Source organism: Sceloporus occidentalis, unplaced genomic scaffold (genome assembly GCF_023333645.1).
Source record: "Sceloporus occidentalis isolate IW3139 unplaced genomic scaffold, rSceOcc1.0.p SCAF_3, whole genome shotgun sequence".
Taxonomy (NCBI): domain Eukaryota; kingdom Metazoa; phylum Chordata; class Lepidosauria; order Squamata; family Phrynosomatidae; genus Sceloporus; species Sceloporus occidentalis.
Window position 1 is genome coordinate 179,680,303 of NW_028316983.1, and position 14,289 is coordinate 179,694,591.

At 38.9% G+C, this 14,289-nt stretch overlaps 1 protein-coding gene across 1 annotated transcript in view; it reads left to right on the forward strand.

Annotated features, from left to right (window-relative positions):
* Window positions 1-224: 224 nt before the first annotated feature.
* The window catches only part of LOC149317171 (cadherin-19-like), a 78,510-nt gene continuing 64,445 nt past the window's right edge, over window positions 225-14,289 (forward strand). Inside the window, exon 1 of the mRNA XM_089518836.1 lies at window positions 225-267. The gene's annotated coding sequence lies outside the window, so the exon portion shown is untranslated. The remainder of the gene's footprint in view (window positions 268-14,289) is intronic.

Genomic DNA, 14,289 nt, shown 5'->3' on the forward strand with positions numbered 1-14,289 from the left:
TTTCAGGCAAAGATTCCAAATATCCATACACCTACGATGTTTGCATCCAGATGTATTTTGGATGAAATAAGATTTTGTTTTCTTGTAATGTAATCTACGTGGAAGAGCAAGTAAATATTCATGAATCAGCATTTTTTAAAAAGCGATTCTTAGTCAGCAGTATAATTGAATACATTATGTTTTTCTTTTTTTCTTTTTTTCAGCATTGAATGTTTGCTGTCAAAAGAAGAATCAAGCAGGAAGGATTTGGCCCTGAGCACTTTCCAGGTATATAGATACAGTTTTAATGACTGTGCAAAGCGTCTTTGGGAACTTTAGAGACACATGCATCAGTCATAGTACTGAATGAACAAGGAAATAGATGTAAAAGGTTAAGGTTTATAAATCTGGCACAAATGTAGCACGTTTATTCTTTCACTGCAACATTTCTAACACCAATAATACCTGGCTTTTTTCTACCTATAAGTGGAATTTTAGAGACTCTGATGGAGACACAATCACACCCACACACACAAACACAAATTATTGTTACTAGGCAATAAGATTCATTTTCTTACATGGACTTCCTTTAAAGGAACTCAATATTAAAACCCACGGTAAAGTGCCTAGCATCACAAATACTCTTCTCATCTATAAATTCATTTAATTTATTTATGTTTATTTTACTGGAAACATTTAAAGAAAATAAAAGAATATTTTTTCAGAAGCAGTTTAAGATATACAATTTGACTGCATAATCAAGAGGCAGATAATAAAACAAAGATTAGAAAAATAATATTAGGAGTAAAGCAGAGAGTAAAAGGTAATGAAAATCCTTGCTGCCACCTGCAATACACCTGCAGTACTGCAACAACCAGTCTGTGATAAATACTCAACTCAGCTGATATTGCCAGGAGTAACAAGTTGTGATAGCCAAGTCTCACTATTGTGAGACTTTAGAGTGGGACCATGCATGAAGTCTTTCCTATCTATGAAAATTTATTCAGAAATTTTGTAAGACTTCCATGACCGTATATAGGGTTGGCCAAACAAGCCAGCTAGTATTATGATGTGCTAGTGTGACAAATCCCTCCCCATGTTTGCTTGCTTGCTTATTTATTTATTTCAATTTATATCCTGCCTTTTCTCCAAGATGTGATTGTGGACTTACCCCAGGTGTGGGCTGTTTTTAACCTTTTCCAGTGTTTTCACTCCTTCCATTCTTCTCGCAAAAGGACAACATTTAATAACACTGAATGCAACACAATCCATTGGTCATACTCAAATGACCAGAGTAAATAGATATTACCCAGAATGACAGAGGAGGGACTAATGGGAATTGAACTACAGCTATTAAAATAGGGCATAACTGTAGAGATTTATGGGAGATAAATCCTTACAGAACTGCTGTTTAGTCCTGTCTTAATATACTAAAGTGCTCAGCATTCCTGTGAAGACTTCAACTGAAATGATGGATTCCATTTGTAGTCAGACTTCTCTTTAGTTCTCATGACATCTTTTATCTTATTGGGCTTCTGGCTATAAAGCAGAGGAGTAGAATTGATTCTTTGTAGAATTAGCCTCTTTTTATTGCTACAAAGAAGTGCTTTCCTTCCTCTGAAGTGGATGAATCCTTCAAATATGGAACTAGGCCATCAAACTATTATTATTAAAAATAAATGGCTTTTGATGATATTGAGAAGTGAGTCTGCAAATATTTATTAGTTCCTTCCTTCTTCATTCATTCATTGATTTATTCTCCTGCTTCCCACACCTAAAAAAAAACTGCCCTCAAAGTGGTTCACAATAACAAAATACAAAATTACAGCTTAAAAACACAGAAATACAGATGCATCATACAGTTGGCCCTTCTTATACACAGATTTCTTATACACGGATTCAAGAATCCACAGTTTGAAAATGTTTTTAAAAAAGTATCAATTTCAAATATCAAACCTTGATTTTCTATTTTTTATAAGGGACACCATTTTGCTATTTCATTATATTTAATGCATCCATGGATTTTGTAATCCACAGATGATCTTGGAACCAAACCCCAGCGTATAACAAGGGTCCTCTGTATTAAAAAAATACCTTAGCAAACAAGTCATTAAAAAAAACATGTATGAATAAAAATGTGTGCTGGCAGTAGGGCAACTGGAATTGGAGCTAGCCTAACCTTAAACTGCAGGCAGTTCTGAAAATCCATCCTGTCTACCTCCACTGTTAGATTAACAAGGAGAAAGGGTTCTCCCAAAGGATTTCGAAACCCTGGAAAACTGGCATGGAAGTATGAATGGGCAAACTCTAATGATAAATTTTAAATTCAGAAACCAGAGTTGGGTTTCATTTTGGTTTCTTTATTTCAAGAAGCAAAAATTAATATTCCAGAGAAATCCTGGGTATGACTCATCTGTACTGTAAATCTGATTGAGGCCTATGGGAAATATTTCCCATTAAATTGATATAACTACCGTTTGCAATTTTGGTGCATCCTGGGGCCGTTTTAAGTCCTCTTCAAATTCCACCCTAGGCTGTCCCTTTGCTGTCATGCAATGAATCACCACAATATGCTGTTACCATATATACTGTACTCGTCTATAAGTCGACCTCGTGTATAAGTCGAGGTCAACTTTTGAGGCCAAAAGTGTGAATTTTTATTTGACCCGTGGATACATTGAAAGTTGGACTTAAGGGGGCAGCCCAGCTGGGGAGAGGCTGGGGGGGCAATTGCTCGCCCTTCCCAGCCTCTCCCCAAATGGGCTTTTCCCCGCTGAGGAAGCCCAGCTAGGGTGAGACTCCAGGGCGAGTGTTCACCCTTCCCAGCCTGTCCCCAACTGGGCTTACCCCTGCAGAGGAAGTCCAGCTAGGGACAGATTCCAGGGCGAGTGCTCGCCCTTCCCAGCCTCTCCCCAACTGGGCTTTCCTTCACAGAGGAAGCCCAGCTAGAGAGAGAGACGCCAGGGCAAGTGCTCGCCCTTCCTAGCCTGTCCCCAACTGGGCTTTCCCCTGCAGAGGAAGCCCAGCTAGGGAGAGACTCCAGGGCGAGTGCTCGCCCTTCCAAGCATCTCCCCAACTGGGCTTTCCCCAATGGAGGCAGCTTGGTTGGGGAGAGGCTGTGAGGCAATCAGTCACCTCTCCCAGCATCTTCCCCAGCTGGGCTGTCCCTTGCAGAGGAAACCTGGCTCAGGAGAGGCTTGGTCGAAGGACCAATTGCCCTATGGATAAGTTTAGCCAAGATTTTGGAAGTCATTTTGGGGCAAAAATTTTCTGACTTATAGTCGAGTATATATGGTATACATGAAAATGAAATGAAGAAAGGTCCATTTCCACTTTGCTGAGAACTTCATTTAGATGCTTAAAAGATTCTTTGAGACATATTTTACAGTAGAAACATGCATCCTGGGTAGGGATATAACCAAAGCTCACTGTTGTTTAGTAAACATATAGGATTTTGGGTTTTGTTAATGCTTGGTTATTTGTTTTGTGTGCCTTCAACTCATTTCCCACTGAATAAGACACTAAAGCAAACCTGTCATAGGGCTTTCTGGGGCTGAGAGTGTGTGACTTGCCCAAGGTCACCCAGTGGGTTTCCATGACCAACCAGGGAATTCAATCCAGATATCCAGAGTCCAAGTCCTACATTCAGACGATTACTCCACAAGCTCTGAAATTTGGCATATGTTCAGCTGGGGTTTGAGAATGTGCAGACACTTGTTATACAGCAGAGGTAATGGAAGGGCACTTCATCGAGACATTATGTGTTCAGGACATACAATTCTTTCACATACAATTTGAAAATTCATCTAAGAATCCTTTTGCACAACATATTTATAATACTCTGATTTCACTTTAACTGCCATAACTGCTTCCTATGGAATTCTGAGCTTTGTAGTATAGGAGGTACTTGAGATCTCTGGCTGTGATTTCTAAATACCTTTCTTTGGTGCAGGACAGACCATCCAAAAAGGACAGTCTCCCGGCACCCAGCTTTGGTCTGCGGGGTAGCTGCAGCCTCCAGACTGTGGGACTTCCCCGTGGACCAAAAAGAATCTGCAAAAAGTGGGTTCTTCTTGTGGTGCCATTATGATGCTGCAGTGAGCCAATGGTGCACTTGTGACATCACAATGACACCATGACGTGCAGACACTAGGCGTCCGTCACGTAATGATGGCGGCGCCCATCGGTACAGGACATCGCCATGTTGACGCTCTCATCACATGCGAGGGGCGAGAGGCATCTTGAAGCGCCATCCCTCGCACGTGACAAGGGCGCCCTATTGCGGCCCGTCTGGACCAGGCCTTTGTGCCTAAACTTACTTTCTTTGCCTAAACTACAAATCCCAGAATTCTCTAGGTTGTTTCCATGGCAGATAAAGTAGAATCATAGCAATATAGCTCTGTAGTGTGAAAGGGCCCTAATTCCCCTCTGGGTAACACATTGTAGAAACAAACATGGCTTATCAGTGCCTGAAAAAATTTCATGAGCCTACAAGTCCCAGCTTCCTGTACCCAGCATTAGTGTTGGCCATGTGACTTAGGACTTTATCACAAGGGGGTAAAGCGGGGGTTTTAAACGGACATTAGCCTGTGGAAATCATGTGATTGAGGTGAAGATTTTCACATGCATCATGATTAAAGAGGACTTATCCCAGCAAAAATTGGTAATAACCAGTAATTAATCATTCACAGGGAAATCCCGTGAATGAAATAAGTCCTCTTTAATTGCAATATTGTGTGAAAATCTTCATTGAGATCATGCAAATTTCACGGGCTAAGGTCCATTTCAACTCCCACTTTTCTCTGATTTCCCCCATGTGATATAGTCCTTAGAGAATTTTAATAGTTTTATTCTAATATAGCAACTTTTCCAAATCTTGTGTGTATAATAATCTTTATTAATTTTTCAATACATAACACTTAGTAAATACAAAGATTTAATCCATATATTTATATCCCATTCTTCATTTTCTTTACTTCCTGTCTTCAAACTGTTTCTTTGAGTTGCTTCATATTCTTCTTTAATTTGTTTCTTGCAAATAATTCTATATACAACCCCAAAATCTACAAAAAATCAAACAAACTTAAAACTATAACATATTTCCTTCTTATACAGTTGTATATCCACATGTATTCTCCAATTTCTGTCTAAAGTTTACTCATAACCTTGTTCTTTTCCATATATATATATATTTCTATTTCTGGTCCACACCATTCCCTCTTCTTATTTCATATATCATTGGTAAACCAGCTTTTATCTATACACCATCTTTTTTCCAAATCTTGACTGAAATAGCTTTAATGGAAATGATAACTTTTCATTTATCAATCTAATAATGAGATCGCTGTAAGCTTTCTTTTGTGTCCTTAAAAAAATAAAAACAAACCATAGTGATAGGCATGGCACAAAGAAAGGAAACCCGTTTAATGACAGAAATCTCTGTTATATTCTACTATACATTTTTCTAGCTCACTACATACAGTATACTTAATCTGTGATACAGCCACACTAGCTCTCCCTTCACATTGACTGCAAAAATGAAAAAGAAAAAAAAAACTATCAAAGAGATAATTAATCAACTCTACAGAGGAAGTAATTGCTATGTGTGGTGGATTTCATCATATAATATATCAACAATGATACTATATTTACTGCTTGGTGCACAATTCCAAATTCCCTAATTGATCTATATCTTCTTCTGAGTATGTTGCAAAGAAAACCAGTTAAACAAATGTATTAATGCCATGCTTTGATGTATGTGTGTGGCACCCCTTGGGTATTATTTAGATAAAGATGATGATGTTGAAAGAATAAATATAAGCTTCCTAAATCATCTGCAGGTGCTGATAGATAACAATGTATTGTTTTTTCCTGCTGATAAAGGGAGTAGGCTTCTAAAAAAAACAAACAAACCTTAAACCTGTAGTTTGTGCTGTTCTAAAAACTACTCCAAGTCCTTGTATGAAGGTCTTTCTTTTTCCATAAAGAAAAATATACTATACTTTGTTGTTGTTAAACTGCCCATGAGTCAACCCAGACTCATGGTGAACCTGTGGATGAGATATCTCCAAGCCTGCTTATCTTGCACTGCTCTGCTTAGGTCTTGCTGATTCAGCCCCTTGACCTCCTTGCTTGAGTCAATTCATCTGGTCTTCCTCTTTTTCTACTACCCTTTACCTTTCCTATCTTATTGTCTTTTCTAATGACTCGTGTCTTCTCATGATGTGGCCAAAGCCTCAGTGTGATCACCTTGGCTTCCAGGGAACCTTTGGATCTGAGATGTTTCAGAATATAGAAGTGTCTTTCTGAATTACTTCTTGATTATGTCCTTGGTTTCTGCCCATAGTTCCAGTTCTTGGTTGATTATGTTGAATAGCACAGAGTTATTTTTTACATTGTCAGTAAATTCTGTTGGAATATTGTTCAGGTCATATTTTGTTATAATGACAGTTTTTGGTTTTTTTCTTCAGCTTTATTCTAATTTTTGATACATGTAGTTCATGATCTGTGCCACAATCAGAACTTGTTCTAGTTTTGGACTAGGAATGAGAATGTTATATACAGTCAGCCCGCCACATTTGTAGGGGTTAGGGGGAAAGATCCCTGTGAATGTGGAAAAACTGTGAATCCTCCCAAGCAGCAGCCATTTCCAGGGTCGGAGCGGCACAGGAAACAGTGTGCTCCCTTCCTCTGGCTCCTCCCACCCTGGAAAGCATATCCGGGGTGGGAGGGGTCAGGGATTTAACATTTGTGCATAATCAAACCTGCAAATGTCAAACCCGCAAATGTGGAGGACTCATTGTATACATTTTATAAAACAATAAAATAAATGGTGGGAAAATATTTATTGAATTTAGGGAAGCCCTAGTAAGTAGAATTCTGTATTGACAAGAATCTTTACTATCCAATACTTTTGTGCTAGTATTATTGTAAAGATCATATTTGGGTCATAAACAACATTTTCTGCACAAAAGTAATATTTAGGAACAGAAATTTATGCAAAGAAAGATTACTTTTTATGTACACCAAAAAGCCATGTGTTTTTGTTCAGAATATTTTCCCTAGAAGGGCCAGAGAAGATGGGCTTGATCATGGGGTTTCTGAAAGTGAGTTGAAATCTAACTGTCTGCATGACCCACTCCTAAAATAGTCTGAACACCCACAGGATGTCTGCACCAAGCAGTGTCAAGCCATTCTGTGTGGTAATTTTCTTTGTTGCCTCCCCACCATTCATGTGCATCATTGCATAAACACACTGCCTATGATTTCCAGTTACTTCCCTCTTCGCACCCAGATGTCATTCCATTGGACACCCATCCATATATGATCAGCCACACAGTCACATATGTGACGCATCACCTGTGCAGTGCATCAATGTATTGGTGTGCTCAGTGATACATTGTCAAAGCAACATCATGGAGGCTCCCCATACATACCCCTTTTATCCCTTTCACCCCATGCTCCCTGTTGTACAGTCTGGTTTGTGTATGTTGTAATTACAGTTGCCCTTCCATTTTTGCAGACTTTAAGTTCACATCCTTCGCCCATTCATGGGTGGCAAACAGGGGGGGGGGGGGACAAAATGGGGCGGATGCCATCCAATGGGACTTGAATATAAGTAAATTTCTGTTGGGGGGGTCTGGAGCGGATCTCCCATGAAAACGGAGGGGCAACTGTACATTCAATGCATTATTGATGACCTGCTCTACTTGATGTACTTTCATATACTTTCTACACAAAAAGAGATTCCACCTCAACATTAGGACGAAGTTCCTGACAGTAAGGGCTGTTTGACAGTGGAATACACTCCCTCAGAGAGTGGTGGAATCTCTTTCCTTGGAAGTCAGAGGCTGGATGGCCATCTGTTGTGTATGCTTTCATTAAGAGTTCCTGCATGGCAGGGGGTTGAACTGGATGGCCCTTGTGGTCTCTTCCAACTCTATGGTCCGTTACAGACCACCGCTTTGCGGTGGTCTGCCGGCGCTGCTGTTTGCTCCGCAAGGGAGCCTCAGCAGCCAAACCGCGTGGCTCCCGAGTGGAGCAAAAAAGAAGCTCCAAAATGGAGCTTCTTCTCGCGTTGCAGTTATGACGCCGTGAGGTGCCAATGGCGCCCTCGTGACATCATAAGTGCCGTGCGATGTGCGGACGCACAGCGTCCGCTACGTCAAGGAGTAGGGGCGTCTAGAAGAGACACCCCTTTTTTAAACTGGGACGTCCTAAATGGCGGTATGTAACCCGCCTATGATTCTATGATTCTATGATATTTTTGCTTTGCTACATTCCTGCTCTGGTGCTAGTCTATTTTTATGCTGTTGCAAAACGCACATTTTCCACCTTAAGTCAGGGTATGAGAGCTTGTTCGTTTGCTTGTCTGTTTGTTTTACTTCAATTCTGAGCCCCAGAGTACAGTGCTTGATTTTGTTTTCCACCCATTTTCACCTTGTGCATTGTCTAAACAGCTAGGCTTCAAAGTGGTTTGAAGAAAGTTTATTTGGTGAGTGCACACAACCCCCAACATTATTTTTTACCACAGGAAATATCATTTTCTGCCCATATTGCTCTTTTCTGCATTTTAAATACTGTTTTCTGGGGTGGGGGGAAAGATTTTCAAATTTTATATACAATAAACCATGTGCAGTTTTCAATTTTTGTCTTGCATTGGAAAGAAAAATTGCTTTTAAAAAGATATGTGGCTGTCTAGGTTCAAATCTCCACCCATTCTGAAGTTGAGTGGTGACCATAGAGCAATCATTATCTTTCAGGCTAACCTACAATAAACAGTTGTTCATGACAAGAAAATAAGTTGGGGAATCATGTATGCTTCCTTGGGAGGAAAAGTGAGATAATAATAAAAATGTCCTAAATAACTGAAAAAGATAAACTAAAAGATAGTGTTGTTGACACACATGTTTGATGTGCTTGAGGCAGGCTCATTGCTGCTGACTTCACTATAAGGGTGAAGTTTTTCATCTAGCTTGTTGTCCATGCAAACTCTTCAGCAACAGAAGTGGAAACGACTGAAAACCAAGGCCTGAAACAGATGGGCCAAAAGGGGCAGTTTCTGGTTTCTTCAGGGACATGGTGTGCAGATGATGCACTCCCCTGAAATGGCTAGAAACCACTCTGAAGCCACCTGAGGTGGTCAAAGCCACCATTAAAAGGTATGGCAAAAAACCATTCCTGCCAGTGGCCCATTTGGGACAATGGTGGCAGCCCATTCAAGAGTGGACTATCCAGTTACTATGGTCCTGGGCTGATTGGGGCTTAATTGCAGCTGGAACAGGCAGAGGCTGCTCCTAGCCACCTGTCTGCTTCACCCTCAAATTCACATTGTTCTTTCACTACAGCATTGCTTCACTTCATTTTGCCTGTTCTATAACATTCAGAACTATTCATTTCATAAGAACCCCCTCCATCTTTCGTCCCCATGTATCCAAATGTATCTGTATTCCACCATGTATCCAAATGTATCTGTATCCCACTTTTCAAATTTTCCCTGAACAGCTTCATTACTTCCTATGATCTTTCTCACTTGATTTGTTTCTGAAACCTCTACACCTTTTTGTCACACATGAAATGATGGCTTACAATGTAAAAACCAAATCAATTTTCAAGGGAACCTGGTTAAATGTTGTGTTAAAGAGATAAGTCATATCTGAACTCGTAGTTCAGTGACAGAACATGCCCTTTGCAACTGAGACACCCCACTCCAAATTTAAACCTACATTTTTCCACTCAAAAAGATAGCAATTCTGATATATAGCTTTGAAAGTTTTTCTCCATGTTTGCTCCATGCTTGCAGCTTCATCTGCTCTATGTTCTACTCTAATTCTAATTTACCAGTATAATTTTTGAAATGAATTCCAGCAGTGAAGCATGCACAGTTCAGTGCAATTCCACTTCTCTCAGCTCATTTTCACCCCTCCATTCTCCACTATGTGCATTCAAAAAAGTACACATATAGATGGATGAGTATACAATTTAGTTCATTTTTTAAAATTAGAATTGACAAAGAATTGCAAAATCTTGAAGTGCTGATATTTATGACTCCGCTGAAACTTGTTATGTTTGATTAAAGAAACTGGTCAAAATAATATTTATGCAACAAATTGTACTATTGGATTTAAACCAAGACTTCAGCCAAACCCCCACTAGAATGGTATAGTGGATGCAGCACAAAATGGTGAAAAAAACTCACTCAGCCATGGAAGCTTAAGAGTGGGAGTTTCAGGACAGATGAAAGGCAGCACTTTTTCATACAAGAAATTGTGAAATTGTGTGATTCAGTACCACAAGATGTAATGCATCCACTCAACCGAATGACTTTAAAGGAGATTTAGAGATATTTCAGATTCCCCATATTCCAATAAAGGTTTGGGTTTTGTGTTTCACGATTTCCTGACTTGCCATGGTTGTTTCTGTTTCCACATCCAGTGTGTCTTCAATGTATGGAGCTTTTGGCCCTAGTTTGTTGCTACCTTTTCAACTACTCTTTTCTCCTATTTAAGATATGCATAAGGGTTGTGTGGCTGTGGTTTCCACCCTTCTCCTATTGTCCTCACTATAAACTCAACACCTATTCTCATGCCCTTCCATCAGTATCACATTCCCTGTGTCACATCCCTCTCATCTATCTATTTATAAAAAATGTTATAGTATACTATAACAGTGAAAGAAAATGGGAAAAGAATATTTCAAACAGAAATGTAAAGAGGGAACTAAGGGCAGTAGAAAACTTCCCTGGCACATCCAGTGCTGTTAAATTTGGGATTTGGGAATTGTTTCCCTTCATCCCATGAATCTCGTGAATCCCTTGAATTCCCTGAGTATCAAATGGGGGCAAGGAGATGACGTATAAATAAAATGACTGACAGATGAATTCAACATCACCCCAATACTCCTCCTCCAGTATCCATGCTCCCTATCTTGTAAGCACACACACACACACACACACACACACACAGACACACACACTGTTTTTATAAAAAAATTATAATTATAGTCACAATGCTAAAGTGCTATGTCACTATAACTCCAAAAATAAGAGGGGAAAAAGAAGCATTTAATTTATTGAGCAGAAGTATAATGAGGAAATGAAAACCAGTAGAAAATCTCCATTCCAAGCATCATTAATAGGAATAAAAGGACAGATCAGGAGGAACCAAGAACATGGCTATAAATGTGTGCTATTTACCCCAACCTATATAAGAAACAGGGCAGGAAAAAAAAAAGCCTCCACATTCTGTAGTGGAATATGTTGCTAATACTGGGAATTCAAAAGAATAATAGTGGAATAGGAAAAATATTGTATGGATATCATTAGAAAATAACTATAGTTATAACTCCTGCCAAATGTTGAATCTTTTGAACAATCTGGAGGAGACATTATACAAATTTACTGAAGCTATCAGTGGATGGGGCTATCCATGGCTGCTAGTTGTACCTGCCATATTTTATATCCTGTATCAGAGGCAGTTGCTGGGAAACATATATTTGAGGGTGCTGTTATATTGCAGACTCACTCACATGGCTTTTCCATAGACAACAAGATCATGAGCTAGGTTGGCCTTTGGTCTGCTCAAAGACAGCTCTCAATATGTTCTTACAATATTGGGGTAGTCATTCCCTCTCATCCTAAGAGAGATATGATACCAGATTATTGCAAGGATAGAATTGGAAGTAGGAGAAAAAAATGCATAGGTACACTTTGATTTCTTACTTGGAAAAGGGATGTACAAATATAGGATATAAATAGCATAACATGACATAACATAGGGAGTACGCTTTGGGACTCCATTCAGAGTAAACATGCTATGGCTTGCTCCCCCTGTTAAATTGATGTTGCTCTGTTTTAGCAGATTTTTTAAATTAAAAAACAACTCACATATTATTCATGCTGAACAGATGAAAGAAGGAACCAAAGTCTACAAGAGCTTGTACATGCTCAGCACTGTGCAAAATTGGGAAATACCATTTATTTCATTCTTTTTTAAAAGAACATTTTCTAATGCATCCATTGAAAATAACATTAATGTTGAACTTTAAAGTCCAATGATAAATTTTGACTGGGGAAAAAGAATTCTGACATATTCATAAGAGCTTGTTGTTGGGATGTGAAAGAACAATGTCTAGGCTTCAGTTGACAACACTGGGCTAAATCTGTCATTGGTCTGATTCAATACTGCTGCTCCTCATATTTATCACTGATCCAACTGACTCAGATACTAGTTATACTCTTTATATGTTTGACCACTGATGGCTGTCTACTGAGAGCCTGCCTCATGGCCTGTTTATATTAGGGAGGTAATGTCATTTTCTGTATACTTATTAAGGTGATAGACGTATCTATAGCATGTGTCATAAGAGTGTACTAATAAGCTTCCCTTTGCAGTGTTCTTTTCCCAAGCACAGCAACAGCACACTTGGACTTAGTTGTGCAGAAGAATTGTTGTCAAAAATCTGTGATCAAAATTTCAGCTCATTTACATCAGAACATGTTTTGACATTTGGGCCAGGACTGAGGTTTGACACTCGTCTGCTAAGTTGAGGAGATAATGGAATTATTTGTGAAGTGGCTGAAAATGATACATTGAGTGCCAGTTGTTACTCAAATCTGATCACGTTTCCTTCAGAGACAATGTAGAATTGAGTTCATATCTTAATGAATTCTTCACCAATTCAACCTGTATAGGGGCTGTCCCTTATATAAAATGGTAAAATCAAATAAATGCTTTCTGGATTTTTTTTTAAGTGCAAGCTGTGGCTGCAGAATCTGTGGATACAGAAGGGCATCTGTAATCATTTATTTATTCATTTGTTTATTTATTTATTCATTCATTATTCAACATTGGCATCTGTTATTATGTCTTGCCTCACTTAGGCCCCCAAGGTGATGTACAATGGATAAGAACACAATATTAAATATATAACAAAACCCAGTTTTGTTATATATTTAATATATACTCCAATCTATACTCAAAGATCTTCTTTAAGTATAGTTTTAAAACCAGACCATTAAAAACAGTTTTAAAAAACAGCAATAGCATCCTCCATTTTAAGAATCAAAGGTCATTCAAAATAGCACAGTCTCCACTGGTCACCAGAATCCCAGAAGGGATGGAGACAGTCTGATCTCCCTTGGGAAGATCAGATGCTGCTACAGAGAATGTCATGTCACATGTATCCTCCAGCCTAGCCTAACAGGATTTTTGCTGAGGATCTTAGTTTTTAGACAAACTCATCTGGGAGAAGATAGTCTTTCAAAAAGCTTGCCCCTCAGGCCTTTATAAGTCAAGACCAGAACTTTTAATTGAGCTCAGAAGCAAAATAGAAGCCAGTGATGTTCTTGTAAGACCAGGGTTATAGGATAGAATAAGTTGAGGCATTATCTCATTCAGAGAAGAAAGAGACACTCCTACAATATACCAGCTTGGTATAGTCACTGTACATAAGGGGTGGCAGGCTGTTAGTGGTACATACAAATGGAAGTTAACCTTATGCCAGCATATGCCTATTTCTGTTGATTTGGAGGTTTGGTATTCCCCTTCTCTCTCATGGTGAGCATTTTTTCCATGACTACTCCATACCTTGCCAGAGAGATTGCCAAATCTCTTTTGCTATGTTTCCATAGCCAGATTAAAACATCAGTTGCTGAGACCTCCAGGGAACCCCAGCAGATTTTAGCAGATGGTGTAATTTCTTCACTGCAATCCCCCACAACAGCCCTACTCCAGACACAAATAGCCATGAGTGGTGAGCTTTAGTCATTCTACAGTAGGCATAGAGGGTGGCAAATGGCTCAGCACATAATAGTTCCATATGTAGAACTCCTGTGCTACTCTGATCCATGTGGGATTGTAGTGTCTGAAAGTTGTATCTTCCCATTCTCATAAAAGTAACTTTTCCTAAGCTGTAATTCTGAGCTACATGTTTGAATTTGTGTTCAATATCATTCCACTTATAGTAATCAGCAAAGATTGTTTGTTTGCCCCTTAGGCACCCAGCACAAAATGAAGTTTGGTTAAATTTAAATATGAGAATGGAATTATTGCTAGACTGCATGATAGGAATTACTAAGCTTAATTTGTAAGATAAATGAACTGAAAGATAATTTTCCCTTCTATACCAAATGTATCTGTGAGAGGTTTATGTCAAATGCTTGACTTTATGCCTTTTTCATTGCTAATGATAATAAGAAAATCTGGCTTTTTTGTATTCCTTCTCTTTGAAGAACAGAAAGAATTTCTAATAGTGAAAATTGAGCCTTCAGTTTGACATAAAATCAATATTTGTGTTGCTTTGTAAGAGTTA